Source organism: Nothobranchius furzeri, chromosome 12 (genome assembly GCF_043380555.1).
Source record: "Nothobranchius furzeri strain GRZ-AD chromosome 12, NfurGRZ-RIMD1, whole genome shotgun sequence".
Lineage (NCBI taxonomy): Eukaryota > Metazoa > Chordata > Actinopteri > Cyprinodontiformes > Nothobranchiidae > Nothobranchius > Nothobranchius furzeri.
In genome coordinates, this window is record NC_091752.1 from 68,395,100 (window position 1) to 68,422,341 (window position 27,242).

The 27,242-nt window shown below is 47.7% G+C and overlaps 25 non-coding genes across 25 annotated transcripts; all 25 read right to left on the reverse strand.

The window, feature by feature from the left end:
• Positions 1-960: 960 nt before the first annotated feature.
• LOC129161338 (5S ribosomal RNA) lies at positions 961-1,079 on the reverse strand. The gene has a single exon (XR_008561621.2). It is a non-coding gene; the product is annotated as a 5S ribosomal RNA (ribosomal RNA).
• Positions 1,080-2,020: 941 nt separating this feature from the next.
• LOC139062327 (5S ribosomal RNA) lies at positions 2,021-2,139 on the reverse strand. The gene has a single exon (XR_011515905.1). It is a non-coding gene; the product is annotated as a 5S ribosomal RNA (ribosomal RNA).
• Positions 2,140-3,080: 941 nt separating this feature from the next.
• On the reverse strand, positions 3,081-3,199 carry LOC139062302 (5S ribosomal RNA). Its single transcript, XR_011515880.1, has one exon. It is a non-coding gene; the product is annotated as a 5S ribosomal RNA (ribosomal RNA).
• Positions 3,200-4,144: 945 nt separating this feature from the next.
• LOC139062347 (5S ribosomal RNA) lies at positions 4,145-4,263 on the reverse strand. The gene has a single exon (XR_011515925.1). It is a non-coding gene; the product is annotated as a 5S ribosomal RNA (ribosomal RNA).
• Positions 4,264-5,204: 941 nt separating this feature from the next.
• Positions 5,205-5,323, reverse strand: LOC139062342 (5S ribosomal RNA). The gene has a single exon (XR_011515920.1). It is a non-coding gene; the product is annotated as a 5S ribosomal RNA (ribosomal RNA).
• A 941-nt stretch (positions 5,324-6,264) lies between these two features.
• Positions 6,265-6,383, reverse strand: LOC139062292 (5S ribosomal RNA). The gene has a single exon (XR_011515870.1). It is a non-coding gene; the product is annotated as a 5S ribosomal RNA (ribosomal RNA).
• A 941-nt stretch (positions 6,384-7,324) lies between these two features.
• Positions 7,325-7,443, reverse strand: LOC139062298 (5S ribosomal RNA). Its single transcript, XR_011515876.1, has one exon. It is a non-coding gene; the product is annotated as a 5S ribosomal RNA (ribosomal RNA).
• Positions 7,444-8,384: 941 nt separating this feature from the next.
• LOC139062314 (5S ribosomal RNA) lies at positions 8,385-8,502 on the reverse strand. The gene has a single exon (XR_011515892.1). It is a non-coding gene; the product is annotated as a 5S ribosomal RNA (ribosomal RNA).
• Positions 8,503-9,442: 940 nt separating this feature from the next.
• On the reverse strand, positions 9,443-9,561 carry LOC139062310 (5S ribosomal RNA). The gene has a single exon (XR_011515888.1). It is a non-coding gene; the product is annotated as a 5S ribosomal RNA (ribosomal RNA).
• Positions 9,562-10,502: 941 nt separating this feature from the next.
• On the reverse strand, positions 10,503-10,621 carry LOC139062307 (5S ribosomal RNA). The gene has a single exon (XR_011515885.1). It is a non-coding gene; the product is annotated as a 5S ribosomal RNA (ribosomal RNA).
• A 941-nt stretch (positions 10,622-11,562) lies between these two features.
• On the reverse strand, positions 11,563-11,681 carry LOC139062303 (5S ribosomal RNA). Its single transcript, XR_011515881.1, has one exon. It is a non-coding gene; the product is annotated as a 5S ribosomal RNA (ribosomal RNA).
• Positions 11,682-12,626: 945 nt separating this feature from the next.
• Positions 12,627-12,745, reverse strand: LOC139062290 (5S ribosomal RNA). Its single transcript, XR_011515868.1, has one exon. It is a non-coding gene; the product is annotated as a 5S ribosomal RNA (ribosomal RNA).
• A 941-nt stretch (positions 12,746-13,686) lies between these two features.
• On the reverse strand, positions 13,687-13,805 carry LOC139062299 (5S ribosomal RNA). Its single transcript, XR_011515877.1, has one exon. It is a non-coding gene; the product is annotated as a 5S ribosomal RNA (ribosomal RNA).
• A 941-nt stretch (positions 13,806-14,746) lies between these two features.
• LOC139062315 (5S ribosomal RNA) lies at positions 14,747-14,864 on the reverse strand. Its single transcript, XR_011515893.1, has one exon. It is a non-coding gene; the product is annotated as a 5S ribosomal RNA (ribosomal RNA).
• Positions 14,865-15,804: 940 nt separating this feature from the next.
• On the reverse strand, positions 15,805-15,923 carry LOC139062311 (5S ribosomal RNA). Its single transcript, XR_011515889.1, has one exon. It is a non-coding gene; the product is annotated as a 5S ribosomal RNA (ribosomal RNA).
• A 941-nt stretch (positions 15,924-16,864) lies between these two features.
• On the reverse strand, positions 16,865-16,983 carry LOC139062308 (5S ribosomal RNA). Its single transcript, XR_011515886.1, has one exon. It is a non-coding gene; the product is annotated as a 5S ribosomal RNA (ribosomal RNA).
• Positions 16,984-17,924: 941 nt separating this feature from the next.
• Positions 17,925-18,043, reverse strand: LOC139062304 (5S ribosomal RNA). The gene has a single exon (XR_011515882.1). It is a non-coding gene; the product is annotated as a 5S ribosomal RNA (ribosomal RNA).
• Positions 18,044-18,988: 945 nt separating this feature from the next.
• LOC139062291 (5S ribosomal RNA) lies at positions 18,989-19,107 on the reverse strand. The gene has a single exon (XR_011515869.1). It is a non-coding gene; the product is annotated as a 5S ribosomal RNA (ribosomal RNA).
• A 941-nt stretch (positions 19,108-20,048) lies between these two features.
• On the reverse strand, positions 20,049-20,167 carry LOC139062328 (5S ribosomal RNA). Its single transcript, XR_011515906.1, has one exon. It is a non-coding gene; the product is annotated as a 5S ribosomal RNA (ribosomal RNA).
• A 941-nt stretch (positions 20,168-21,108) lies between these two features.
• On the reverse strand, positions 21,109-21,227 carry LOC139062293 (5S ribosomal RNA). Its single transcript, XR_011515871.1, has one exon. It is a non-coding gene; the product is annotated as a 5S ribosomal RNA (ribosomal RNA).
• A 941-nt stretch (positions 21,228-22,168) lies between these two features.
• LOC139062300 (5S ribosomal RNA) lies at positions 22,169-22,287 on the reverse strand. The gene has a single exon (XR_011515878.1). It is a non-coding gene; the product is annotated as a 5S ribosomal RNA (ribosomal RNA).
• A 941-nt stretch (positions 22,288-23,228) lies between these two features.
• Positions 23,229-23,346, reverse strand: LOC139062316 (5S ribosomal RNA). The gene has a single exon (XR_011515894.1). It is a non-coding gene; the product is annotated as a 5S ribosomal RNA (ribosomal RNA).
• Positions 23,347-24,286: 940 nt separating this feature from the next.
• On the reverse strand, positions 24,287-24,405 carry LOC139062305 (5S ribosomal RNA). Its single transcript, XR_011515883.1, has one exon. It is a non-coding gene; the product is annotated as a 5S ribosomal RNA (ribosomal RNA).
• A 941-nt stretch (positions 24,406-25,346) lies between these two features.
• LOC139062309 (5S ribosomal RNA) lies at positions 25,347-25,465 on the reverse strand. Its single transcript, XR_011515887.1, has one exon. It is a non-coding gene; the product is annotated as a 5S ribosomal RNA (ribosomal RNA).
• Positions 25,466-26,406: 941 nt separating this feature from the next.
• On the reverse strand, positions 26,407-26,525 carry LOC139062345 (5S ribosomal RNA). The gene has a single exon (XR_011515923.1). It is a non-coding gene; the product is annotated as a 5S ribosomal RNA (ribosomal RNA).
• Positions 26,526-27,242: the final 717 nt, after the last annotated feature.

The following is a 27,242-nucleotide window of genomic DNA, read 5'->3' on the forward strand; positions in this document are numbered from 1 at the left end:
CATGACAGAGATGTGGTCTGAGTAGCCAAGGTGGGGGCGGGGCTCTGCCCGATATGCGCCGGGGATGTTTGTGTAAACCAAATCCAGCGTGTTTACCCCTCTCGTTGCAAAGTCCACATACTGATGGAATCTAGGAAGCACTGATTTGAGATTTGCATGGTTGAAATCTCCAGCAACAATGAACAGTCCATCTGGGTGTGTGTTTTGCATGCGCTTTAATCCAAATTTGTTCAGATCGCAGACATCAGAATGTACAAACGATATTATTTAACATTTGGATGTACAAAAAGGCCACCTTCACCTCAATTGAGAGAAGCACCTCGTTTTTCCTTTGTCCCTCCTATGACTGGTGGGCCCATGGAAGGTGGGACCCACGCCCCCCTGTTCGGGGGGTGTCTGGCCGGCCTCCGTGTGTGAAATCCTGGCAAACTGGTGCCGGCCGGCCGGCCGGCAGCTCGATTTTCCTTAGGGTGTAAGTTCAGCTTTTCATGTGTTTGGCAGCAATAAATTGCAATGTGTTTCTCCAACAACCTATTTGGGTCTTTGTGGAAAAGACCTATTGGTGCATTTTGATGCCATTCCAGTAAAAGGCCCACATTTCTTTTAGCTGGTAGGGAAGCGGCAAAGACTTGCGACGTGCCATTATAGCCGCAGGCTGCAAAGCCTTGCTCCGGAACGAAATCTTAATGACAATCATTAGTTAGATCCCAGAATTGCAAGTAAGTCACAGATACATGAGTTGGATTTTCTCTATTGCAACTTGGGAAGTAAAATGTGAACATATTGAAGAAGAAACGCTCTTTTAAAACCTGATTGCCCCGGGGAATGGGCTTTTTGACATTTCTGTGTTAGGGAAAAGTGCAATATGCTGTTGTAACAGTTTGAGGTCTGTAATGTGTTGTTCCTCAGAAGGGCAAGTGCGTAACAGCACCCTCTGCTGGCTCAAAAGACAAGGACAAAAGCTTACAGCACCTGGTATTCCCAGGCGGTCTCCCATCCAAGTACTAACCAGGCCCGACCCTGCTTAGCTTCCGAGATCAGACGAGATCGGGCGTGTTCAGGGTGGTATGGCCGCAAGCGAAGGCTTTTCCTTCCGTCCTCCATTTTACGGGTGTAGAGACAGTTGTGCCTTTTGTTGCCATTGAATGGAATGCTGCAATTTGAGGCCTTTCCAGTAAAACGCCCTCATCCCCAGTTTGAGCTGTGTCTGGCCGGGCTCCGTTGGTGAAAGCGGAGAGGGGAGCTTGTGTAGTGTCACAGTAGAGTTGGTTCATGCTCTTTAATCCAAATTTGTTCAGATCGCAGACATCAGAATGTACAAACGATATTATTTAACATTTGGATGTACAAAAAGGCCACCTTCACCTCAATTGAGAGAAGCACCTCGTTTTTCCTTTGTCCCTCCTATGAGTGGTGGGCCCATGGAAGGTGGGACCCACGCCCCCCTGTTCGGGCGGTGTCTGGCCGGCCTCCGTGTGTGAAATCCTTGCAATCAGGTGCCGGCCGGCTGGCAGTTCGATTTTCCTTAGTGTGTAAGTTCTGCTTTTCATGTGTTTGGCAGCAATAAATTACAATGTGTTTCTCCAACAACCTATTTGGGTCTTTGTGGAAAAGACCTATTGGTGCATTTTGATGCCATTCCAGTAAAAGGCCCACATTTCTTTTAGCTGGTAGGGAACCGGCAAAGATTTGTGACGTGCCATCATAGCCACAGGTTGCAGAGCCTTGCTCCGGAATGAAATCTTAATGACAATCATTAGTTAGATCCCAGAATTGCAAGTAAGTCACAGATACATGAGGTGTATTTTCTCTATTGCAACTTGGGAAGTAAAATATTAACATATTGAAGAAGAAACGCTCTTTTAAAACCTGATTGCCCCAGGGAATGGGCTTTTTGACATTTCTGTGTTAAGGAAAAGTGCAATATGCTGTTGTAACAGTTTGAGGTCTGTAATGTGTTGTTCCTCAGAAGGGCGAGTGCGTAACAGCACCCTCTGCTGGCTCAAAAGACAAGGACAAAAGCTTACAGCACCTGGTATTCCCAGGCGGTCTCCCATCCAAGTACTAACCAGGCCCGACCCTGCTTAGCTTCCGAGATCAGACGAGATCGGGCGTGTTCAGGGTGGTATGGCCGTAAGCGAAGGATTTTCCTTCCGTCCTCCGTTTTATGGGTGCAGAGACGGTTGTGCCCTTCGCTGCCATTGAATGGAATGCTGCAATTTGAGGCCTTTCCAGTAAAACGCCCTCATCCCCAGTCTGAGCTGTGTCTGGCCGGGCTCCGTGGGTGAAAGCGGAGAGGGGAGCTTGTGTAGTGACACAGTAGAGTTGGTTCATGCTCTTTAATCCAAATCTGTTCAGATTGCAGACATCAGAATGTACAAACGATATTATTTAACATTTGGATGTACAAAAAGGCCACCTTCACCTCAATTGAGAGAAGCACCTCGTTTTTCCTTTGTCCCTCCTATGACTGGTGGGCCCATGGAAGGTGGGACCCACGCCCCCCTGTTCGGGGGGTGTCTGGCCGGCCTCCGTGTGTGAAATCCTTGCAATCAGGTGCCGGCCGGCCGGCAGCTCGATTTTCCTTAGGGTGTGAGTTCAGCTTTTCATGTGTTTGGCAGCAATAAATTGCAATGTGTTTCTCCAACAACCTATTTGGGTCTTTGTGGAAAAGACCTATTGGTGAATTTTGATGCCATTCCAGTAAAAGGCCCACATTTCTTTTAGCTGGTAGGGAAGCGGCAAAGACTTGCGACGTGCCATCATAGCCGCAGGCTGCAGAGCCTTGCTCCGGAATGAAATCTTAATGACAATCATTAGTTAGATCCCAGAATTGCAAGTAAGTCACAGATACATGAGTTGGATTTTCTCTATTATAACTTGGGAAGTAAAATGTGAACATATTGAAGAAGAAAAGCTCTTTTCAAACCTGATTGCCCCGGGGAATGGGCTTTTTGACATTTCTGTGTTAAGGAAAAGTGCAATATGCTGTTGTAACAGTTTGAGGTCTGTAATGTGTTGTTCCTCAGAAGGGCGAGTGCATAACAGCACCCTCTGCTGGCTCAAAAGACAAGGACAAAAGCTTACAGCACCTGGTATTCCCAGGCGGTCTCCCATCCAAGTACTAACCAGGGCCGACCCTGCTTAGCTTCCGAGATCAGACGAGATCAGGCGTGTTCAGGGTGGTATGGCCGTAAGCGAAGGCTTTTCCTTCCGTCCTCCATTTTACGGGTGTAGAGACAGTTGTGCCTTTTGTTGCCATTGAATGGAATGCTGCAATTTGAGGCCTTTCCAGTAAAACGCCCTAATCCCCAGTTTGAGCTGTGTCTGGCCGGGCTCCGTGTGTGAAAGCGGAGAGGGGAGCTTGTGAAGTGACACAGTAGAGTTGGTTCATGCTCTTTAATCCAAATTTGTTCAGATCGCAGACATCAGAATGTACAAACGATATTATTTAACATTTGGATGTACAAAAAGGCCACCTTCACCTCAATTGAGAGAAGCACCTCGTTTTTCCTTTGTCCCTCCTATGAGTGGTGGGCCCATGGAAGGTGGGACCCACGCCCCCCTGTTCGGGGGGTGTCTGGCCGGCCTCCGTGTGTGAAATCCTGGCAAACTGGTGCCGGCCGGCCGGCCGGCAGCTCGATTTTCCTTAGGGTGTAAGTTCAGCTTTTCATGTGTTTGGCAGCAATAAATTGCAATGTGTTTCTCCAACAACCTATTTGGGTCTTTGTGGAAAAGACCTATTGGTGCATTTTGATGCCATTCCAGTAAAAGGCCCACATTTCTTTTAGCTGGTAGGGAAGCAGCAAAGACTTGCGATGTGCCATCATAGCCGCAGGCTGCATAGCCTTGCTCCGGAACGAAATCTTAATGACAATCATTAGTTAGATCCCAGAATTGCAAGTAAGTCACAGATACATGAGGTGGATTTTCTCTATTGCAACTTGGGAAGTAAAATATGAACATATTGAAGAAGAAACGCTCTTTTAAAACCTGATTTCCCCAGGGAATGGGCTTTTTGACATTTCTGTGTTAAGGAAAAGTGCAATATGCTGTTGTAACAGTTTGAGGTCTGTAATGTGTTGTTCCTCAGAAGGGCGAGTGCGTAACAGCACCCTCTGCTGGCTCAAAAGACAAGGACAAAAGCTTACAGCACCTGGCATTCCCAGGCGGTCTCCCATCCAAGTACTTACCAGGCCCGACCCTGCTTAGCTTCCGAGATCAGACGAGATCGGGCGTGTTCAGGGTGGTATGGCCGTAAGCGAAGGCTTTTCCTTCCGTCCTCCATTTTACGGGTGTAGAGACAGTTGTGCCTTTTGTTGCCATTGAATGGAATGCTGCAATTTGAGGCCTTTCCAGTAAAACGCCCTCATCCCCAGTTTGAGCTGTGTCTGGCCGGGCTCCGTGTGTGAAAGCGGAGAGGGGAGCTTGTGTAGTGACACAGTAGAGTTGGTTCATGCTCTTTAATCCAAATTTGTTCAGATCGCAGACATCAGAATGTACAAACGATATTATTTAACATTTGGATGTACAAAAAGGCCACCTTCACCTCAATTGAGAGAAGCACCTCGTTTTTCCTTTGTCCCTCCTATGAGTGGGGGGCCCATGGAAGGTGGGACCCACGCCCCCCTGTTCGGGGGGTGTCTGGCCGGCCTCCGTGTGTGAAATCCTTGCAATCAGGTGCCGGCCGGCCGGCAGCTCGATTTTCCTTAGGGTGTGAGTTCAGCTTTTCATGTGTTTGGCAGCAATAAATTGCAATGTGTTTCTCCAACAACCTATTTGGGTCTTTGTGGAAAAGACCTATTGGTGCATTTTGATGCCATTCCAGTAAAAGGCCCACATTTCTTTTAGCTGGTAGGGAAGCGGCAAAGAGTTGCGACGTGCCATCATAGCCGCAGGCTGCAGAGCCTTGCTCCGGAATGAAATCTTAATGACAATCATTACTTAGATCCCAGAATTGCAAGTAAGTCACAGATACATGAGGTGGATTTTCTCTATTGCAACTTGGGAAGTAAAATATGAACATATTGAAGAAGAAACGCTCTTTTAAAACCTGATTTCCCCAGGGAATGGGCTTTTTGACATTTCTGTGTTAAGGAAAAGTGCAATATGCTGTTGTAACAGTTTGAGGTCTGTAATGTGTTGTTCCTCAGAAGGGCGAGTGCGTAACAGCACCCTCTGCTGGCTCAAAAGACAAGGACAAAAGCTTACAGCACCTGGCATTCCCAGGCGGTCTCCCATCCAAGTACTAACCAGGCCCGACCCTGCTTAGCTTCCGAGATCAGACGAGATCGGGCGTGTTCAGGGTGGTATGGCCGTAAGCGAAGGCTTTTCCTTCCGTCCTCCATTTTACGGGTGTAGAGACAGTTGTGCCTTTTGTTGCCATTGAATGGAATGCTGCAATTTGAGGCCTTTCCAGTAAAACGCCCTCATCCCCAGTTTGAGCTGTGTCTGGCCGGGCTCCGTGTGTGAAAGCGGAGAGGGGAGCTTGTGTAGTGACACAGTAGAGTTGGTTCATGCTCTTTAATCCAAATTTGTTCAGATCGCAGACATCAGAATGTACAAACGATATTATTTAACATTTGGATGTACAAAAAGGCCACCATCACCTCAATTGAGAGAAGCACCTCGTTTTTCCTTTGTCCCTCCTATGAGTGGTGGGCCCATGGAAGGTGGGACCCACGCCCCCCTGTTCGGGCGGTGTCTGGCCGGCCTCCGTGTGTGAAATCCTTGTAATCAGGTGCCGGCCGGCCGGCAGCTCGATTTTCCTTAGGGTGTGAGTTCAGCTTTTCATGTGTTTGGCAGCAATAAATTGCAATGTGTTTCTCCAACAACCTATTTGGGTCTTTGTGGAATAGACCTATTGGTGCATTTTGATGCCATTCCAGTAAAAGGCCCACATTTCTTTTAGCTGGTAGGGAAGCGGCAAAGACTTGCGACGTGCCATCATAGCCACAGGTTGCAGAGCCTTGCTCCGGAATGAAATCTTAATGACAATCATTAGTTAGATCCCAGATTTGCAAGTAAGTCACAGATACATGAGTTGGATTTTCTCTATTGCAACTTGGGAAGTAAAATATTAACATATTGAAGAAGAAACGCTCTTTTAAAACCTGATTGCCCCAGGGAATGGGCTTTTTGACCTTTCTGTGTTAAGGAAAAGTGCAATATGCTGTTGTAACAGTTTGAGGTCTGTAATGTGTTGTTCCTCAGAAGGGCGAGTGCGTAACAGCACCCTCTGCTGGCTCAAAAGACAAGGACAAAAGCTTACAGCACCTGGTATTCCCAGGCGGTCTCCCATCCAAGTACTAACCAGGCCCGACCCTGCTTAGCATCCGAGATCAGACGAGATCGGGCGTGTTCAGGGTGGTATGGCCGTAAGCGAAGGCTTCTCCTTCCGTCCTCCGTTTTACGGGTGCAGAGACAGTTGTGCCCTTCGCTGCCATTGAATGGAATGCTGCAATTTGAGGCCTTTCCAGTAAAACGCCCTCATCCCCAGTTTGAGCTGTGTCTGGCCGGGCTCCGTGGGTGAAAGCGGAGAGGGGAGCTTGTGTAGTGACACAGTAGAGTTGTTTCATGCTCTTTAATCCAAATTTGTTCAGTTTGCAGACATCAGAATGTTCTAACAACATTATTTAACATTTGGATGAACAAAAAGGCCACCTTCACCTCAATTGAGAGAAGCACCTCGTTTTTCCTTTGTCCCTCCTATGAGTGGTGGGCCCATGGAAGGTGGGACCCACGCCCCCCTGTTCGGGCGGTGGCTGGCCGGCCTCCGTGTGTGAAATCCTGGCGAACTGGTGCCGGCCGGCCGGCACCTCAATTTTCCTTAGTGTGTGAGTTCAGCTTTTCATGTGTTTGGCAGCAATAAATTGCAATGTGTTTCTCCAACAACCTATTTGGGTCTTTGTGGAAAAGACCTATTGGTGCATTTTGATGCCATTCCAGTAAAAGGCCCACATTTCTTTTAGCTGGTAGGGAAGCGGCAACGACTTGCGATGTGCCATCATAGCCACAGGCTGCAGAGCCTTGCTCCGGATCGAAATCTTAATGACAATCATTAGTTAGATCCCAGAATTGCAAGTAAGTCACAGATACATGAGTTGGATTTTCTCTATTGCAACTTGGGAACTAAAATATGAACATATTGAAGAAGAAACACTCTTTTAAAACCTGATTTCCCCAGGGAATGGGCTTTTTGACATTTCTGTGTTAAGGAAAAGTGCAATATGCTGTTGTAACAGTTTGAGGTCTGTAATGTGTTGTTCCTCAGAAGGGCGAGTGCGTAACAGCACCCTCTGCTGGCTCAAAAGACAAGGACAAAAGCTTACAGCACCTGGTATTCCCAGGCGGTCTCCCATCCAAGTACTAACCAGGCCCGACCCTGCTTAGCTTCCGAGATCAGACGAGATCGGGCGTGTTCAGGGTCGTATGGCCGTAAGCGAAGGCTTTTCCTTCCGTCCTCCATTTTACGGGTGTAGAGACAGTTGTGCCTTTTGTTGCCATTGAATGGAATGCTGCAATTTGAGGCCTTTCCAGTAAAACGCCCTCATCCCCAGTTTGAGCTGTGTCTGGCCGGGCTCCGTGGGTGAAAGCGGAGAGGGGAGCTTGTGTAGTGACACAGTAGAGTTGGTTCATGCGTTTTAATCCAAATTTGTTCAGATCGCAGACATCAGAATGTACAAACGATATTATTTAACATTTGGATGTACAAAAAGGCCACCTTCACCTCAATTGAGAGAAGCACCTCGTTTTTCCTTTATCCCTCCTATGAGTGGTGGGCCCATGGAAGGTGGGACCCACGCCCCCCTGTTCGGGCGGTGTCTGGCCGGCCTCCGTGTGTGAAATCCTTGCAAACAGGTGCCGGCCGGCTGGCAGTTCGATTTTCCTTAGTGTGTGAGTTCGGCTTTTCATGTGTTTGGCAGCAATAAATTACAATGTGTTTCTCCAACAACCTATTTGGGTCTTTGTGGAAAAGACCTATTGGTGCATTTTGATGCCATTCCAGTAAAAGGCCCACATTTCTTTTAGCTGGTAGGGAAGCGGCAAAGACTTGTGACGTGCCATCATAGCCACAGGTTGCAGAGCCTTGCTCCGGAATGAAATCTTAATGACAATCATTAGTTAGATCCCAGAATTGCAAGTAAGTCACAGATACATGAGTTGGATTTTCTCTATTGCAACTTGGGAAGTAAAATGTGAACGTATTGAAGAAGAAACGCACTTTTAAAACCTGATTGCCCCAGGGAATGGGCTTTTTGACATTTCTGTGTTAAGGAAAAGTGCAATATGCTGTTGTAACTGTTTGAGGTCTGTAATGTGTTGTTCCTCAGAAGGGCGAGCGCGTAACAGCACCCTCTGCTGGCTCAAAAGACAAGGACAAAAGCTTACAGCACCTGGTATTCCCAGGTGTCTCCCATCCAAGTACTAACCAGGCCCGACCCTGCTTAGCTTCTGAGATCAGACGAGATCGGGCGTGTTCAGGGTGGTATGGCCGTAAACGAAGACTTTTCCTTCCGTCCTCCGTTTTACGGGTGCAGAGACAGTTGTGCCCTTCGCTGCCATTGAATGGAATGCTGCAATTTGAGGCCTTTCCAGTAAAACGCCCTCATCCCCAGTTTGAGCTGTGTCTGGCCGGGCTCCGTGGGTGAAAGCGGAGAGGGGAGCTTGTGTAGTGACACAGTAGAGTTGTTTCATGCTCTTTAATCCAAATGTGTTCAGATCGCAGACATCAGAATGTACAAACGACATTATTTAACATTTGGATGAACAAAAAGGCCACCTTCACCTCAATTGAGAGAAGCACCTCGTTTTTCCTTTGTCCCTCCTATGAGTGGTGGGCCCATGGAAGGTGGGACCCACGCCCCACTGTTCGGGGGGTGTCTGGTCGGCCTCCGTGTGTGAAATCCTTGCAATCAGGTGCCGGCCGGCCGGCAGCTCGATTTTCCTTAGGGTGTGAGTTCAGCTTTTCATGTGTTTGGCAGCAATAAATTGCAATGTGTTTGTCCAACAACCTATTTGGGTCTTTGTGGAAAAGACCTATTGGTGCATTTTGATGCCATTCCAGTAAAAGGCCCACATTTCTTTTCGCTGGTAGGGAAGCGGCAAAGACTTGCGACGTGCCATCATAGCCGCAGGTTGCATAGCCTTGCTCAGGAACGAAATCTTAATACAATCATTAGTTAGATCCCAGAATTGCAAGTAAGTCACAGATACATGAGTTGGATTTTCTCTATTGCAACTTGGGAAGTAAAATGTGAACGTATTGAAGAAGAAACGCTCTTTTAAAACCTGATTGCCCCAGGGAATGGGCTTTTTGACATTTCTGTGTTAAGGAAAAGTGCAATATGCTGTTGTAACAGTTTGAGGTCTGTAATGTGTTGTTCCTCAGAAGGGCGAGTGCGTAACAGCACCCTCTGCTGGCTCAAAAGACAAGGACAAAAACTTACAGCACCTGGTATTCCAAGGCGGTCTCCCATCCAAGTACTAACCAGGCCTGACCCTGCTTAGCTTCCGAGATCAGACGAGATCGGGCGTGTTCAGGGTGGTATGGCCGTAAGCGAAGGCTTTTCCTTCCGTCCTCCGTTTTATGGGTGCAGAGACAGTTGTGCCTTTTGTTGCCATTGAATGGAATGCTGCAATTTGAGGCCTTTCCAGTAAAACGCCCTCATCCCCAGTTTGAGCTGTGTCTGGCCGGGCTCCGTGGGTGAAAGCGGAGAGGGGAGCTTGTGTAGTGACACAGTAGAGTTGGTTCATGCGTTTTAATCCAAATTTGTTCAGATCGCAGACATCAGAATGTACAAACGATATTATTTAACATTTGGATGTACAAAAAGGCCACCTTCACCTCAATTGAGAGAAGCACCTCGTTTTTCCTTTGTCCCTCCTATGACTGGTGGGCCCATGGAAGGTGGGACCCACGCCCCCCTGTTCGGGCGGTGGCTGGCCGGCCTCCGTGTGTGAAATCCTTGCAAACAGGTGCCGGCCGGCCGGCAGCTCGATTTTCCTTAGTGTGTGAGTTCGGCTTTTCATGTGTTTGGCAGCAATAAATTACAATGTGTTTCTCCAACAACCTATTTGGGTCTTTGTGGAAAAGACCTATTGGTGCATTTTGATGCCATTCCAGTAAAAGGCCCACATTTCTTTTAGCTGGTAGGGAAGCGGCAAAGACTTGCGACGTGCCATCATAGCCACAGGTTGCAGAGCCTTGCTCCGGAATGAAATCTTAATGACAATCATTAGTTAGATCCCAGATTTGCAAGTAAGTCACAGATACATGAGTTGGATTTTCTCTATTGCAACTTGGGAAGTAAAATATTAACATATTGAAGAAGAAACGCTCTTTTAAAACCTGATTTCCCCAGGGAATGGGCTTTTTGACATTTCTGTGTTAAGGAAAAGTGCAATATGCTGTTGTAACAGTTTGAGGTCTGTAATGTGTTGTTCCTCAGAAGGGCGAGTGCGTAACAGCACCCTCTGCTGGCTCAAAAGACAAGGACAAAAGCTTACAACACCTGGTATTCCCAGTCGGTCTCCCATCCAAATACTAACCAGGCCCGACCCTGCTTAGCTTCCGAGATCAGACGAGATCGGGCGTGTTCAGGGTGGTATGGCCGTAAGCGAAGGCTTTTCCTTCCGTCCTCCATTTTACGGGTGTAGAGACAGTTGTGCCTTTTGTTGCCATTGAATGGAATGCTGCAATTTGAGGCCTTTCCAGTAAAACGCCCTCATCCCCAGTTTGAGCTGTGTCTGGCCGGGCTCCGTGGGTGAAAGCGGAGAGGGGAGCTTGTGTAGTGACACAGTAGAGTTGGTTCATGCTCTTTAATCCAAATCTGTTCAGATTGCAGACATCAGAATGTACAAACGATATTATTTAACATTTGGATGTACAAAAAGGCCACCTTCACCTCAATTGAGAGAAGCACCTCGTTTTTCCTTTGTCCCTCCTATGACTGGTGGGCCCATGGAAGGTGGGACCCACGCCCCCCTGTTCGGGGGGTGTCTGGCCGGCCTCCGTGTGTGAAATCCTTGCAATCAGGTGCCGGCCGGCCGGCAGCTCGATTTTCCTTAGGGTGTGAGTTCAGCTTTTCATGTGTTTGGCAGCAATAAATTGCAATGTGTTTCTCCAACAACCTATTTGGGTCTTTGTGGAAAAGACCTATTGGTGAATTTTGATGCCATTCCAGTAAAAGGCCCACATTTCTTTTAGCTGGTAGGGAAGCGGCAAAGACTTGCGACGTGCCATCATAGCCGCAGGCTGCAGAGCCTTGCTCCGGAATGAAATCTTAATGACAATCATTAGTTAGATCCCAGAATTGCAAGTAAGTCACAGATACATGAGTTGGATTTTCTCTATTATAACTTGGGAAGTAAAATGTGAACATATTGAAGAAGAAAAGCTCTTTTCAAACCTGATTGCCCCGGGGAATGGGCTTTTTGACATTTCTGTGTTAAGGAAAAGTGCAATATGCTGTTGTAACAGTTTGAGGTCTGTAATGTGTTGTTCCTCAGAAGGGCGAGTGCATAACAGCACCCTCTGCTGGCTCAAAAGACAAGGACAAAAGCTTACAGCACCTGGTATTCCCAGGCGGTCTCCCATCCAAGTACTAACCAGGGCCGACCCTGCTTAGCTTCCGAGATCAGACGAGATCAGGCGTGTTCAGGGTGGTATGGCCGTAAGCGAAGGCTTTTCCTTCCGTCCTCCATTTTACGGGTGTAGAGAGAGTTGTGCCTTTTGTTGCCATTGAATGGAATGCTGCAATTTGAGGCCTTTCCAGTAAAACGCCCTAATCCCCAGTTTGAGCTGTGTCTGGCCGGGCTCCGTGTGTGAAAGCGGAGAGGGGAGCTTGTGAAGTGACACAGTAGAGTTGGTTCATGCTCTTTAATCCAAATTTGTTCAGATCGCAGACATCAGAATGTACAAACGATATTATTTAACATTTGGATGTACAAAAAGGCCACCTTCACCTCAATTGAGAGAAGCACCTCGTTTTTCCTTTGTCCCTCCTATGAGTGGTGGGCCCATGGAAGGTGGGACCCACGCCCCCCTGTTCGGGGGGTGTCTGGCCGGCCTCCGTGTGTGAAATCCTGGCAAACTGGTGCCGGCCGGCCGGCCGGCAGCTCGATTTTCCTTAGGGTGTAAGTTCAGCTTTTCATGTGTTTGGCAGCAATAAATTGCAATGTGTTTCTCCAACAACCTATTTGGGTCTTTGTGGAAAAGACCTATTGGTGCATTTTGATGCCATTCCAGTAAAAGGCCCACATTTCTTTTAGCTGGTAGGGAAGCAGCAAAGACTTGCGATGTGCCATCATAGCCGCAGGCTGCATAGCCTTGCTCCGGAACGAAATCTTAATGACAATCATTAGTTAGATCCCAGAATTGCAAGTAAGTCACAGATACATGAGGTGGATTTTCTCTATTGCAACTTGGGAAGTAAAATATGAACATATTGAAGAAGAAACGCTCTTTTAAAACCTGATTTCCCCAGGGAATGGGCTTTTTGACATTTCTGTGTTAAGGAAAAGTGCAATATGCTGTTGTAACAGTTTGAGGTCTGTAATGTGTTGTTCCTCAGAAGGGCGAGTGCGTAACAGCACCCTCTGCTGGCTCAAAAGACAAGGACAAAAGCTTACAGCACCTGGCATTCCCAGGCGGTCTCCCATCCAAGTACTTACCAGGCCCGACCCTGCTTAGCTTCCGAGATCAGACGAGATCGGGCGTGTTCAGGGTGGTATGGCCGTAAGCGAAGGCTTTTCCTTCCGTCCTCCATTTTACGGGTGTAGAGACAGTTGTGCCTTTTGTTGCCATTGAATGGAATGCTGCAATTTGAGGCCTTTCCAGTAAAACGCCCTCATCCCCAGTTTGAGCTGTGTCTGGCCGGGCTCCGTGTGTGAAAGCGGAGAGGGGAGCTTGTGTAGTGACACAGTAGAGTTGGTTCATGCTCTTTAATCCAAATTTGTTCAGATCGCAGACATCAGAATGTACAAACGATATTATTTAACATTTGGATGTACAAAAAGGCCACCTTCACCTCAATTGAGAGAAGCACCTCGTTTTTCCTTTGTCCCTCCTATGAGTGGTGGGCCCATGGAAGGTGGGACCCACGCCCCCCTGTTCGGGCGGTGGCTGGCCGGCCTCCGTGTGTGAAATCCTGGCGAACTGGTGCCGGCCGGCCGGCACCTCAATTTTCCTTAGTGTGTGAGTTCAGCTTTTCATGTGTTTGGCAGCAATAAATTGCAATGTGTTTCTCCAACAACCTATTTGGGTCTTTGTGGAAAAGACCTATTGGTGCATTTTGATGCCATTCCAGTAAAAGGCCCACATTTCTTTTAGCTGGTAGGGAAGCGGCAACGACTTGCGATGTGCCATCATAGCCACAGGCTGCAGAGCCTTGCTCCGGATCGAAATCTTAATGACAATCATTAGTTAGATCCCAGAATTGCAAGTAAGTCACAGATACATGAGTTGGATTTTCTCTATTGCAACTTGGGAACTAAAATATGAACATATTGAAGAAGAAACACTCTTTTAAAACCTGATTTCCCCAGGGAATGGGCTTTTTGACATTTCTGTGTTAAGGAAAAGTGCAATATGCTGTTGTAACAGTTTGAGGTCTGTAATGTGTTGTTCCTCAGAAGGGCGAGTGCGTAACAGCACCCTCTGCTGGCTCAAAAGACAAGGACAAAAGCTTACAGCACCTGGTATTCCCAGGCGGTCTCCCATCCAAGTACTAACCAGGCCCGACCCTGCTTAGCTTCCGAGATCAGACGAGATCGGGCGTGTTCAGGGTCGTATGGCCGTAAGCGAAGGCTTTTCCTTCCGTCCTCCATTTTACGGGTGTAGAGACAGTTGTGCCTTTTGTTGCCATTGAATGGAATGCTGCAATTTGAGGCCTTTCCAGTAAAACGCCCTCATCCCCAGTTTGAGCTGTGTCTGGCCGGGCTCCGTGGGTGAAAGCGGAGAGGGGAGCTTGTGTAGTGACACAGTAGAGTTGGTTCATGCGTTTTAATCCAAATTTGTTCAGATCGCAGACATCAGAATGTACAAACGATATTATTTAACATTTGGATGTACAAAAAGGCCACCTTCACCTCAATTGAGAGAAGCACCTCGTTTTTCCTTTATCCCTCCTATGAGTGGTGGGCCCATGGAAGGTGGGACCCACGCCCCCCTGTTCGGGCGGTGTCTGGCCGGCCTCCGTGTGTGAAATCCTTGCAAACAGGTGCCGGCCGGCTGGCAGTTCGATTTTCCTTAGTGTGTGAGTTCGGCTTTTCATGTGTTTGGCAGCAATAAATTACAATGTGTTTCTCCAACAACCTATTTGGGTCTTTGTGGAAAAGACCTATTGGTGCATTTTGATGCCATTCCAGTAAAAGGCCCACATTTCTTTTAGCTGGTAGGGAAGCGGCAAAGACTTGTGACGTGCCATCATAGCCACAGGTTGCAGAGCCTTGCTCCGGAATGAAATCTTAATGACAATCATTAGTTAGATCCCAGAATTGCAAGTAAGTCACAGATACATGAGTTGGATTTTCTCTATTGCAACTTGGGAAGTAAAATGTGAACGTATTGAAGAAGAAACGCACTTTTAAAACCTGATTGCCCCAGGGAATGGGCTTTTTGACATTTCTGTGTTAAGGAAAAGTGCAATATGCTGTTGTAACTGTTTGAGGTCTGTAATGTGTTGTTCCTCAGAAGGGCGAGCGCGTAACAGCACCCTCTGCTGGCTCAAAAGACAAGGACAAAAGCTTACAGCACCTGGTATTCCCAGGTGTCTCCCATCCAAGTACTAACCAGGCCCGACCCTGCTTAGCTTCTGAGATCAGACGAGATCGGGCGTGTTCAGGGTGGTATGGCCGTAAACGAAGACTTTTCCTTCCGTCCTCCGTTTTACGGGTGCAGAGACAGTTGTGCCCTTCGCTGCCATTGAATGGAATGCTGCAATTTGAGGCCTTTCCAGTAAAACGCCCTCATCCCCAGTTTGAGCTGTGTCTGGCCGGGCTCCGTGGGTGAAAGCGGAGAGGGGAGCTTGTGTAGTGACACAGTAGAGTTGTTTCATGCTCTTTAATCCAAATGTGTTCAGATCGCAGACATCAGAATGTACAAACGACATTATTTAACATTTGGATGAACAAAAAGGCCACCTTCACCTCAATTGAGAGAAGCACCTCGTTTTTCCTTTGTCCCTCCTATGAGTGGTGGGCCCATGGAAGGTGGGACCCACGCCCCACTGTTCGGGGGGTGTCTGGTCGGCCTCCGTGTGTGAAATCCTTGCAATCAGGTGCCGGCCGGCCGGCAGCTCGATTTTCCTTAGGGTGTGAGTTCAGCTTTTCATGTGTTTGGCAGCAATAAATTGCAATGTGTTTGTCCAACAACCTATTTGGGTCTTTGTGGAAAAGACCTATTGGTGCATTTTGATGCCATTCCAGTAAAAGGCCCACATTTCTTTTCGCTGGTAGGGAAGCGGCAAAGACTTGCGACGTGCCATCATAGCCGCAGGTTGCATAGCCTTGCTCAGGAACGAAATCTTAATACAATCATTAGTTAGATCCCAGAATTGCAAGTAAGTCACAGATACATGAGTTGGATTTTCTCTATTGCAACTTGGGAAGTAAAATGTGAACGTATTGAAGAAGAAACGCTCTTTTAAAACCTGATTGCCCCAGGGAATGGGCTTTTTGACATTTCTGTGTTAAGGAAAAGTGCAATATGCTGTTGTAACAGTTTGAGGTCTGTAATGTGTTGTTCCTCAGAAGGGCGAGTGCGTAACAGCACCCTCTGCTGGCTCAAAAGACAAGGACAAAAACTTACAGCACCTGGTATTCCAAGGCGGTCTCCCATCCAAGTACTAACCAGGCCTGACCCTGCTTAGCTTCCGAGATCAGACGAGATCGGGCGTGTTCAGGGTGGTATGGCCGTAAGCGAAGGCTTTTCCTTCCGTCCTCCGTTTTATGGGTGCAGAGACAGTTGTGCCTTTTGTTGCCATTGAATGGAATGCTGCAATTTGAGGCCTTTCCAGTAAAACGCCCTCATCCCCAGTTTGAGCTGTGTCTGGCCGGGCTCCGTGGGTGAAAGCGGAGAGGGGAGCTTGTGTAGTGACACAGTAGAGTTGGTTCATGCGTTTTAATCCAAATTTGTTCAGATCGCAGACATCAGAATGTACAAACGATATTATTTAACATTTGGATGTACAAAAAGGCCACCTTCACCTCAATTGAGAGAAGCACCTCGTTTTTCCTTTGTCCCTCCTATGACTGGTGGGCCCATGGAAGGTGGGACCCACGCCCCCCTGTTCGGGCGGTGGCTGGCCGGCCTCCGTGTGTGAAATCCTTGCAAACAGGTGCCGGCCGGCCGGCAGCTCGATTTTCCTTAGTGTGTGAGTTCGGCTTTTCATGTGTTTGGCAGCAATAAATTACAATGTGTTTCTCCAACAACCTATTTGGGTCTTTGTGGAAAAGACCTATTGGTGCATTTTGATGCCATTCCAGTAAAAGGCCCACATTTCTTTTAGCTGGTAGGGAAGCGGCAAAGACTTGCGACGTGCCATCATAGCCACAGGTTGCAGAGCCTTGCTCCGGAATGAAATCTTAATGACAATCATTAGTTAGATCCCAGATTTGCAAGTAAGTCACAGATACATGAGTTGGATTTTCTCTATTGCAACTTGGGAAGTAAAATATTAACATATTGAAGAAGAAACGCTCTTTTAAAACCTGATTTCCCCAGGGAATGGGCTTTTTGACATTTCTGTGTTAAGGAAAAGTGCAATATGCTGTTGTAACAGTTTGAGGTCTGTAATGTGTTGTTCCTCAGAAGGGCGAGTGCGTAACAGCACCCTCTGCTGGCTCAAAAGACAAGGACAAAAGCTTACAACACCTGGTATTCCCAGTCGGTCTCCCATCCAAATACTAACCAGGCCCGACCCTGCTTAGCTTCCGAGATCAGACGAGATCGGGCGTGTTCAGGGTGGTATGGCCGTAAGCGAAGGCTTTTCCTTCCGTCCTCCATTTTACGGGTGTAGAGACAGTTGTGCCTTTTGTTGCCATTGAATGGAATGCTGCAATTTGAGGCCTTTCCAGTAAAACGCCCTCATCCCCAGTTTGAGCTGTGTCTGGCCGGGCTCCGTGGGTGAAAGCGGAGAGGGGAGCTTGTGTAGTGACACAGTAGAGTTGGTTCATGCTCTTTAATCCAAATCTGTTCAGATTGCAGACATCAGAATGTACAAACGATATTATTTAACATTTGGATGTACAAAAAGGCCACCTTCACCTCAATTGAGAGAAGCACCTCGTTTTTCCTTTGTCCCTCCTATGACTGGTGGGCCCATGGAAGGTGGGACCCACGCCCCCCTGTTCGGGGGGTGTCTGGCCGGCCTCCGTGTGTGAAATCCTTGCAATCAGGTGCCGGCCGGCCGGCAGCTCGATTTTCCTTAGGGTGTGAGTTCAGCTTTTCATGTGTTTGGCAGCAATAAATTGCAATGTGTTTCTCCAACAACCTATTTGGGTCTTTGTGGAAAAGACCTATTGGTGAATTTTGATGCCATTCCAGTAAAAGGCCCACATTTCTTTTAGCTGGTAGGGAAGCGGCAAAGACTTGCGACGTGCCATCATAGCCGCAGGCTGCAGAGCCTTGCTCCGGAATGAAATCTTAATGACAATCATTAGTTAGATCCCAGAATTGCAAGTAAGTCACAGATACATGAGTTGGATTTTCTCTATTATAACTTGGGAAGTAAAATGTGAACATATTGAAGAAGAAAAGCTCTTTTCAAACCTGATTGCCCCGGGGAATGGGCTTTTTGACATTTCTGTGTTAAGGAAAAGTGCAATATGCTGTTGTAACAGTTTGAGGTCTGTAATGTGTTGTTCCTCAGAAGGGCGAGTGCATAACAGCACCCTCTGCTGGCTCAAAAGACAAGGACAAAAGCTTACAGCACCTGGTATTCCCAGGCGGTCTCCCATCCAAGTACTAACCAGGGCCGACCCTGCTTAGCTTCCGAGATCAGACGAGATCAGGCGTGTTCAGGGTGGTATGGCCGTAAGCGAAGGCTTTTCCTTCCGTCCTCCATTTTACGGGTGTAGAGAGAGTTGTGCCTTTTGTTGCCATTGAATGGAATGCTGCAATTTGAGGCCTTTCCAGTAAAACGCCCTAATCCCCAGTTTGAGCTGTGTCTGGCCGGGCTCCGTGTGTGAAAGCGGAGAGGGGAGCTTGTGAAGTGACACAGTAGAGTTGGTTCATGCTCTTTAATCCAAATTTGTTCAGATCGCAGACATCAGAATGTACAAACGATATTATTTAACATTTGGATGTACAAAAAGGCCACCTTCACCTCAATTGAGAGAAGCACCTCGTTTTTCCTTTGTCCCTCCTATGAGTGGTGGGCCCATGGAAGGTGGGACCCACGCCCCCCTGTTCGGGGGGTGTCTGGCCGGCCTCCGTGTGTGAAATCCTGGCAAACTGGTGCCGGCCGGCCGGCCGGCAGCTCGATTTTCCTTAGGGTGTAAGTTCAGCTTTTCATGTGTTTGGCAGCAATAAATTGCAATGTGTTTCTCCAACAACCTATTTGGGTCTTTGTGGAAAAGACCTATTGGTGCATTTTGATGCCATTCCAGTAAAAGGCCCACATTTCTTTTAGCTGGTAGGGAAGCAGCAAAGACTTGCGATGTGCCATCATAGCCGCAGGCTGCATAGCCTTGCTCCGGAACGAAATCTTAATGACAATCATTAGTTAGATCCCAGAATTGCAAGTAAGTCACAGATACATGAGGTGGATTTTCTCTATTGCAACTTGGGAAGTAAAATATGAACATATTGAAGAAGAAACGCTCTTTTAAAACCTGATTTCCCCAGGGAATGGGCTTTTTGACATTTCTGTGTTAAGGAAAAGTGCAATATGCTGTTGTAACAGTTTGAGGTCTGTAATGTGTTGTTCCTCAGAAGGGCGAGTGCGTAACAGCACCCTCTGCTGGCTCAAAAGACAAGGACAAAAGCTTACAGCACCTGGCATTCCCAGGCGGTCTCCCATCCAAGTACTTACCAGGCCCGACCCTGCTTAGCTTCCGAGATCAGACGAGATCGGGCGTGTTCAGGGTGGTATGGCCGTAAGCGAAGGCTTTTCCTTCCGTCCTCCATTTTACGGGTGTAGAGACAGTTGTGCCTTTTGTTGCCATTGAATGGAATGCTGCAATTTGAGGCCTTTCCAGTAAAACGCCCTCATCCCCAGTTTGAGCTGTGTCTGGCCGGGCTCCGTGTGTGAAAGCGGAGAGGGGAGCTTGTGTAGTGACACAGTAGAGTTGGTTCATGCTCTTTAATCCAAATTTGTTCAGATCGCAGACATCAGAATGTACAAACGATATTATTTAACATTTGGATGTACAAAAAGGCCACCTTCACCTCAATTGAGAGAAGCACCTCGTTTTTCCTTTGTCCCTCCTATGAGTGGGGGGCCCATGGAAGGTGGGACCCACGCCCCCCTGTTCGGGGGGTGTCTGGCCGGCCTCCGTGTGTGAAATCCTTGCAATCAGGTGCCGGCCGGCCGGCAGCTCGATTTTCCTTAGGGTGTGAGTTCAGCTTTTCATGTGTTTGGCAGCAATAAATTGCAATGTGTTTCTCCAACAACCTATTTGGGTCTTTGTGGAAAAGACCTATTGGTGCATTTTGATGCCATTCCAGTAAAAGGCCCACATTTCTTTTAGCTGGTAGGGAAGCGGCAAAGAGTTGCGACGTGCCATCATAGCCGCAGGCTGCAGAGCCTTGCTCCGGAATGAAATCTTAATGACAATCATTACTTAGATCCCAGAATTGCAAGTAAGTCACAGATACATGAGGTGGATTTTCTCTATTGCAACTTGGGAAGTAAAATATGAACATATTGAAGAAGAAACGCTCTTTTAAAACCTGATTTCCCCAGGGAATGGGCTTTTTGACATTTCTGTGTTAAGGAAAAGTGCAATATGCTGTTGTAACAGTTTGAGGTCTGTAATGTGTTGTTCCTCAGAAGGGCGAGTGCGTAACAGCACCCTCTGCTGGCTCAAAAGACAAGGACAAAAGCTTACAGCACCTGGTATTCCCAGGCGGTCTCCCATCCAAGTACTAACCAGGCCCGACCCTGCTTAGCTTCCGAGATCAGACGAGATCGGGCGTGTTCAGGGTGGTATGGCCGTAAGCGAAGGCTTTTCCTTCCGTCCTCCATTTTACGGGTGTAGAGACAGTTGTGCCTTTTGTTGCCATTGAATGGAATGCTGCAATTTGAGGCCTTTCCAGTAAAACGCCCTCATCCCCAGTTTGAGCTGTGTCTGGCCGGGCTCCGTGTGTGAAAGCGGAGAGGGGAGCTTGTGTAGTGACACAGTAGAGTTGGTTCATGCTCTTTAATCCAAATTTGTTCAGATCGCAGACATCAGAATGTACAAACGATATTATTTAACATTTGGATGTACAAAAAGGCCACCATCACCTCAATTGAGAGAAGCACCTCGTTTTTCCTTTGTCCCTCCTATGAGTGGTGGGCCCATGGAAGGTGGGACCCACGCCCCCCTGTTCGGGCGGTGTCTGGCCGGCCTCCGTGTGTGAAATCCTTGTAATCAGGTGCCGGCCGGCCGGCAGCTCGATTTTCCTTAGGGTGTGAGTTCAGCTTTTCATGTGTTTGGCAGCAATAAATTGCAATGTGTTTCTCCAACAACCTATTTGGGTCTTTGTGGAATAGACCTATTGGTGCATTTTGATGCCATTCCAGTAAAAGGACCACATTTCTTTTAGCTGGTAGGGAAGCGGCAAAGACTTGCGACGTGCCATCATAGCCACAGGTTGCAGAGCCTTGCTCCGGAATGAAATCTTAATGACAATCATTAGTTAGATCCCAGATTTGCAAGTAAGTCACAGATACATGAGTTGGATTTTCTCTATTGCAACTTGGGAAGTAAAATATTAACATATTGAAGAAGAAACGCTCTTTTAAAACCTGATTGCCCCAGGGAATGGGCTTTTTGACCTTTCTGTGTTAAGGAAAAGTGCAATATGCTGTTGTAACAGTTTGAGGTCTGTAATGTGTTGTTCCTCAGAAGGGCGAGTGCGTAACAGCACCCTCTGCTGGCTCAAAAGACAAGGACAAAAGCTTACAGCACCTGGTATTCCCAGGCGGTCTCCCATCCAAGTACTAACCAGGCCCGACCCTGCTTAGCATCCGAGATCAGACGAGATCGGGCGTGTTCAGGGTGGTATGGCCGTAAGCGAAGGCTTCTCCTTCCGTCCTCCGTTTTACGGGTGCAGAGACAGTTGTGCCCTTCGCTGCCATTGAATGGAATGCTGCAATTTGAGGCCTTTCCAGTAAAACGCCCTCATCCCCAGTTTGAGCTGTGTCTGGCCGGGCTCCGTGGGTGAAAGCGGAGAGGGGAGCTTGTGTAGTGACACAGTAGAGTTGTTTCATGCTCTTTAATCCAAATTTGTTCAGTTTGCAGACATCAGAATGTTCTAACAACATTATTTAACATTTGGATGAACAAAAAGGCCACCTTCACCTCAATTGAGAGAAGCACCTCGTTTTTCCTTTGTCCCTCCTATGAGTGGTGGGCCCATGGAAGGTGGGACCCACGCCCCCCTGTTCGGGCGGTGGCTGGCCGGCCTCCGTGTGTGAAATCCTGGCGAACTGGTGCCGGCCGGCCGGCACCTCAATTTTCCTTAGTGTGTGAGTTCAGCTTTTCATGTGTTTGGCAGCAATAAATTGCAATGTGTTTCTCCAACAACCTATTTGGGTCTTTGTGGAAAAGACCTATTGGTGCATTTTGATGCCATTCCAGTAAAAGGCCCACATTTCTTTTAGCTGGTAGGGAAGCGGCAACGACTTGCGATGTGCCATCATAGCCACAGGCTGCAGAGCCTTGCTCCGGATCGAAATCTTAATGACAATCATTAGTTAGATCCCAGAATTGCAAGTAAGTCACAGATACATGAGTTGGATTTTCTCTATTGCAACTTGGGAACTAAAATATGAACATATTGAAGAAGAAACACTCTTTTAAAACCTGATTTCCCCAGGGAATGGGCTTTTTGACATTTCTGTGTTAAGGAAAAGTGCAATATGCTGTTGTAACAGTTTGAGGTCTGTAATGTGTTGTTCCTCAGAAGGGCGAGTGCGTAACAGCACCCTCTGCTGGCTCAAAAGACAAGGACAAAAGCTTACAGCACCTGGTATTCCCAGGCGGTCTCCCATCCAAGTACTAACCAGGCCCGACCCTGCTTAGCTTCCGAGATCAGACGAGATCGGGCGTGTTCAGGGTCGTATGGCCGTAAGCGAAGGCTTTTCCTTCCGTCCTCCATTTTACGGGTGTAGAGACAGTTGTGCCTTTTGTTGCCATTGAATGGAATGCTGCAATTTGAGGCCTTTCCAGTAAAACGCCCTCATCCCCAGTTTGAGCTGTGTCTGGCCGGGCTCCGTGGGTGAAAGCGGAGAGGGGAGCTTGTGTAGTGACACAGTAGAGTTGGTTCATGCGTTTTAATCCAAATTTGTTCAGATCGCAGACATCAGAATGTACAAACGATATTATTTAACATTTGGATGTACAAAAAGGCCACCTTCACCTCAATTGAGAGAAGCACCTCGTTTTTCCTTTATCCCTCCTATGAGTGGTGGGCCCATGGAAGGTGGGACCCACGCCCCCCTGTTCGGGCGGTGTCTGGCCGGCCTCCGTGTGTGAAATCCTTGCAAACAGGTGCCGGCCGGCTGGCAGTTCGATTTTCCTTAGTGTGTGAGTTCGGCTTTTCATGTGTTTGGCAGCAATAAATTACAATGTGTTTCTCCAACAACCTATTTGGGTCTTTGTGGAAAAGACCTATTGGTGCATTTTGATGCCATTCCAGTAAAAGGCCCACATTTCTTTTAGCTGGTAGGGAAGCGGCAAAGACTTGTGACGTGCCATCATAGCCACAGGTTGCAGAGCCTTGCTCCGGAATGAAATCTTAATGACAATCATTAGTTAGATCCCAGAATTGCAAGTAAGTCACAGATACATGAGTTGGATTTTCTCTATTGCAACTTGGGAAGTAAAATGTGAACGTATTGAAGAAGAAACGCACTTTTAAAACCTGATTGCCCCAGGGAATGGGCTTTTTGACATTTCTGTGTTAAGGAAAAGTGCAATATGCTGTTGTAACTGTTTGAGGTCTGTAATGTGTTGTTCCTCAGAAGGGCGAGCGCGTAACAGCACCCTCTGCTGGCTCAAAAGACAAGGACAAAAGCTTACAGCACCTGGTATTCCCAGGTGTCTCCCATCCAAGTACTAACCAGGCCCGACCCTGCTTAGCTTCTGAGATCAGACGAGATCGGGCGTGTTCAGGGTGGTATGGCCGTAAACGAAGACTTTTCCTTCCGTCCTCCGTTTTACGGGTGCAGAGACAGTTGTGCCCTTCGCTGCCATTGAATGGAATGCTGCAATTTGAGGCCTTTCCAGTAAAACGCCCTCATCCCCAGTTTGAGCTGTGTCTGGCCGGGCTCCGTGGGTGAAAGCGGAGAGGGGAGCTTGTGTAGTGACACAGTAGAGTTGTTTCATGCTCTTTAATCCAAATGTGTTCAGATCGCAGACATCAGAATGTACAAACGACATTATTTAACATTTGGATGAACAAAAAGGCCACCTTCACCTCAATTGAGAGAAGCACCTCGTTTTTCCTTTGTCCCTCCTATGAGTGGTGGGCCCATGGAAGGTGGGACCCACGCCCCACTGTTCGGGGGGTGTCTGGTCGGCCTCCGTGTGTGAAATCCTTGCAATCAGGTGCCGGCCGGCCGGCAGCTCGATTTTCCTTAGGGTGTGAGTTCAGCTTTTCATGTGTTTGGCAGCAATAAATTGCAATGTGTTTGTCCAACAACCTATTTGGGTCTTTGTGGAAAAGACCTATTGGTGCATTTTGATGCCATTCCAGTAAAAGGCCCACATTTCTTTTCGCTGGTAGGGAAGCGGCAAAGACTTGCGACGTGCCATCATAGCCGCAGGTTGCATAGCCTTGCTCAGGAACGAAATCTTAATACAATCATTAGTTAGATCCCAGAATTGCAAGTAAGTCACAGATACATGAGTTGGATTTTCTCTATTGCAACTTGGGAAGTAAAATGTGAACGTATTGAAGAAGAAACGCTCTTTTAAAACCTGATTGCCCCAGGGAATGGGCTTTTTGACATTTCTGTGTTAAGGAAAAGTGCAATATGCTGTTGTAACAGTTTGAGGTCTGTAATGTGTTGTTCCTCAGAAGGGCGAGTGCGTAACAGCACCCTCTGCTGGCTCAAAAGACAAGGACAAAAGCTTACAGCACCTGGTATTCCAAGGCGGTCTCCCATCCAAGTACTAACCAGGCCTGACCCTGCTTAGCTTCCGAGATCAGACGAGATCGGGCGTGTTCAGGGTGGTATGGCCGTAAGCGAAGGCTTTTCCTTCCGTCCTCCGTTTTATGGGTGCAGAGACAGTTGTGCCTTTTGTTGCCATTGAATGGAATGCTGCAATTTGAGGCCTTTCCAGTAAAACGCCCTCATCCCCAGTTTGAGCTGTGTCTGGCCGGGCTCCGTGGGTGAAAGCGGAGAGGGGAGCTTGTGTAGTGACACAGTAGAGTTGGTTCATGCGTTTTAATCCAAATTTGTTCAGATCGCAGACATCAGAATGTACAAACGATATTATTTAACATTTGGATGTACAAAAAGGCCACCTTCACCTCAATTGAGAGAAGCACCTCGTTTTTCCTTTGTCCCTCCTATGACTGGTGGGCCCATGGAAGGTGGGACCCACGCCCCCCTGTTCGGGCGGTGGCTGGCCGGCCTCCGTGTGTGAAATCCTTGCAAACAGGTGCCGGCCGGCCGGCAGCTCGATTTTCCTTAGTGTGTGAGTTCGGCTTTTCATGTGTTTGGCAGCAATAAATTACAATGTGTTTCTCCAACAACCTATTTGGGTCTTTGTGGAAAAGACCTATTGGTGCATTTTGATGCCATTCCAGTAAAAGGCCCACATTTCTTTTAGCTGGTAGGGAAGCGGCAAAGACTTGCGACGTGCCATCATAGCCACAGGTTGCAGAGCCTTGCTCCGGAATGAAATCTTAATGACAATCATTAGTTAGATCCCAGATTTGCAAGTAAGTCACAGATACATGAGTTGGATTTTCTCTATTGCAACTTGGGAAGTAAAATATTAACATATTGAAGAAGAAACGCTCTTTTAAAACCTGATTTCCCCAGGGAATGGGCTTTTTGACATTTCTGTGTTAAGGAAAAGTGCAATATGCTGTTGTAACAGTTTGAGGTCTGTAATGTGTTGTTCCTCAGAAGGGCGAGTGCGTAACAGCACCCTCTGCTGGCTCAAAAGACAAGGACAAAAGCTTACAACACCTGGTATTCCCAGTCGGTCTCCCATCCAAATACTAACCAGGCCCGACCCTGCTTAGCTTCCGAGATCAGACGAGATCGGGCGTGTTCAGGGTGGTATGGCCGTAAGCGAAGGCTTTTCCTTCCGTCCTCCATTTTACGGGTGTAGAGACAGTTGTGCCTTTTGTTGCCATTGAATGGAATGCTGCAATTTGAGGCCTTTCCAGTAAAACGCCCTCATCCCCAGTTTGAGCTGTGTCTGGCCGGGCTCCGTGGGTGAAAGCGGAGAGGGGAGCTTGTGTAGTGACACAGTAGAGTTGGTTCATGCGCTTTAATCCAAATTTGTTCAGATCGCAGACATCAGAATGTTCTAACAACATTATTTAACATTTGGATGAACAAAAAGGCCACCTTCACCTCAATTGAGAGAAGCACTTCGTTTTTCCTTTGTCCCTCCTATGAGTGGTGGGCCCATGGAAGGTGGGACCCACGCCCCCCTGTTCGGGCGGTGGCTGGCCGGCCTCCGTGTGTGAAATCCTTGCAATCAGGTGCCGGCCGGCCGGCAGCTCGATTTTCCTTAGGGTGTGAGTTCAGCTTTTCATGTGTTTGGCAGCAATAAATTGCAATGTGTTTCTCCAACAACCTATTTGGGTCTTTGTGGAAAAGACCTATTGGTGCATTTTGATGCCATTCCAGTAAAAGGCCCACATTTCTTTTAGCTGGTAGGGAAGCGGCAAAGAGTTGCGACGTGCCATCATAGCCACAGGCTGCAGAGCCTTGCTCCGGAATGAAATCTTAATGACAATCATTAGTTAGATCCCAGAATTGCAAGTAAGTCACAGATACATGAGTGGGATATTCTCTATTGCAACTTGGAAAGTAAAATGTGAACGTATTGAAGACGAAATGCTCTTTTAAAACCTGATTGCCCCAGGGAATGGGCTTTTTGACATTTCTGTGTTAAGGAAAAGTGCAATATGCTGTTGTAACAGTTTGAGGTCTGTAATGTGTTGTTCCTCAGAAGGGCGAGTGCGTAACAGCACCCTCTGCTGGCTCAAAAGACAAGGACAAAAGCTTACAGCACCTGGTATTCCCAGGCGGTCTCCCATCCAAGTACTAACCAGGCCCGACCCTGCTTAGCTTCCGAGATCAGACGAGATCAGGCGTGTTCAGGGTGGTATGGCCGTAAGCGAAGGATTCTCCTTCCGTCCTCCGTTTTACGGGTGTAGAGACAGTTGTGCCTTTTGTTGCCATTGAATGGAATGCTGCAATTTGAGGCCTTTCCAGTAAAAGGCCCTCATCCCCAGTTTGAGCTGTGTCTGGCCGGGCTCCGTGTGTGAAAGCGGAGAGGGGAGCTTGTGTAGTGACACAGTAGAGTTGGTTCATGCTCTTTAATCCAAATTTGTTCAGATCGCAGACATCAGAATGTACAAACGATATTATTTAACATTTGGATGTACAAAAAGGCCACCTTCACCTCAATTGAGAGAAGCACCTCGTTTTTCCTTTGTCCCTCCTATGAGTGGTGGGCCCATGGAAGGTGGGACCCACGCCCCCCTGTTCGGGGGGTGTCTGGCCGGCCTCCGTGTGTGAAATCCTGGCAAACTGGTGCCGGCCGGCCGGCCGGCAGCTCGATTTTCCTTAGGGTGTAAGTTCAGCTTTTCATGTGTTTGGCAGCAATAAATTGCAATGTGTTTCTCCAACAACCTATTTGGGTCTTTGTGGAAAAGACCTATTGGTGCATTTTGATGCCATTCCAGTAAAAGGCCCACATTTCTTTTAGCTGGTAGGGAAGCGGCAAAGACTTGTGACGTGCCATCATAGCCGCAGGCTGCAGAGCCTTGCTCCGGAATGAAATCTTAATGACAATCATTAGTTAGATCCCAGAATTGCAAGTAAGTCACAGAT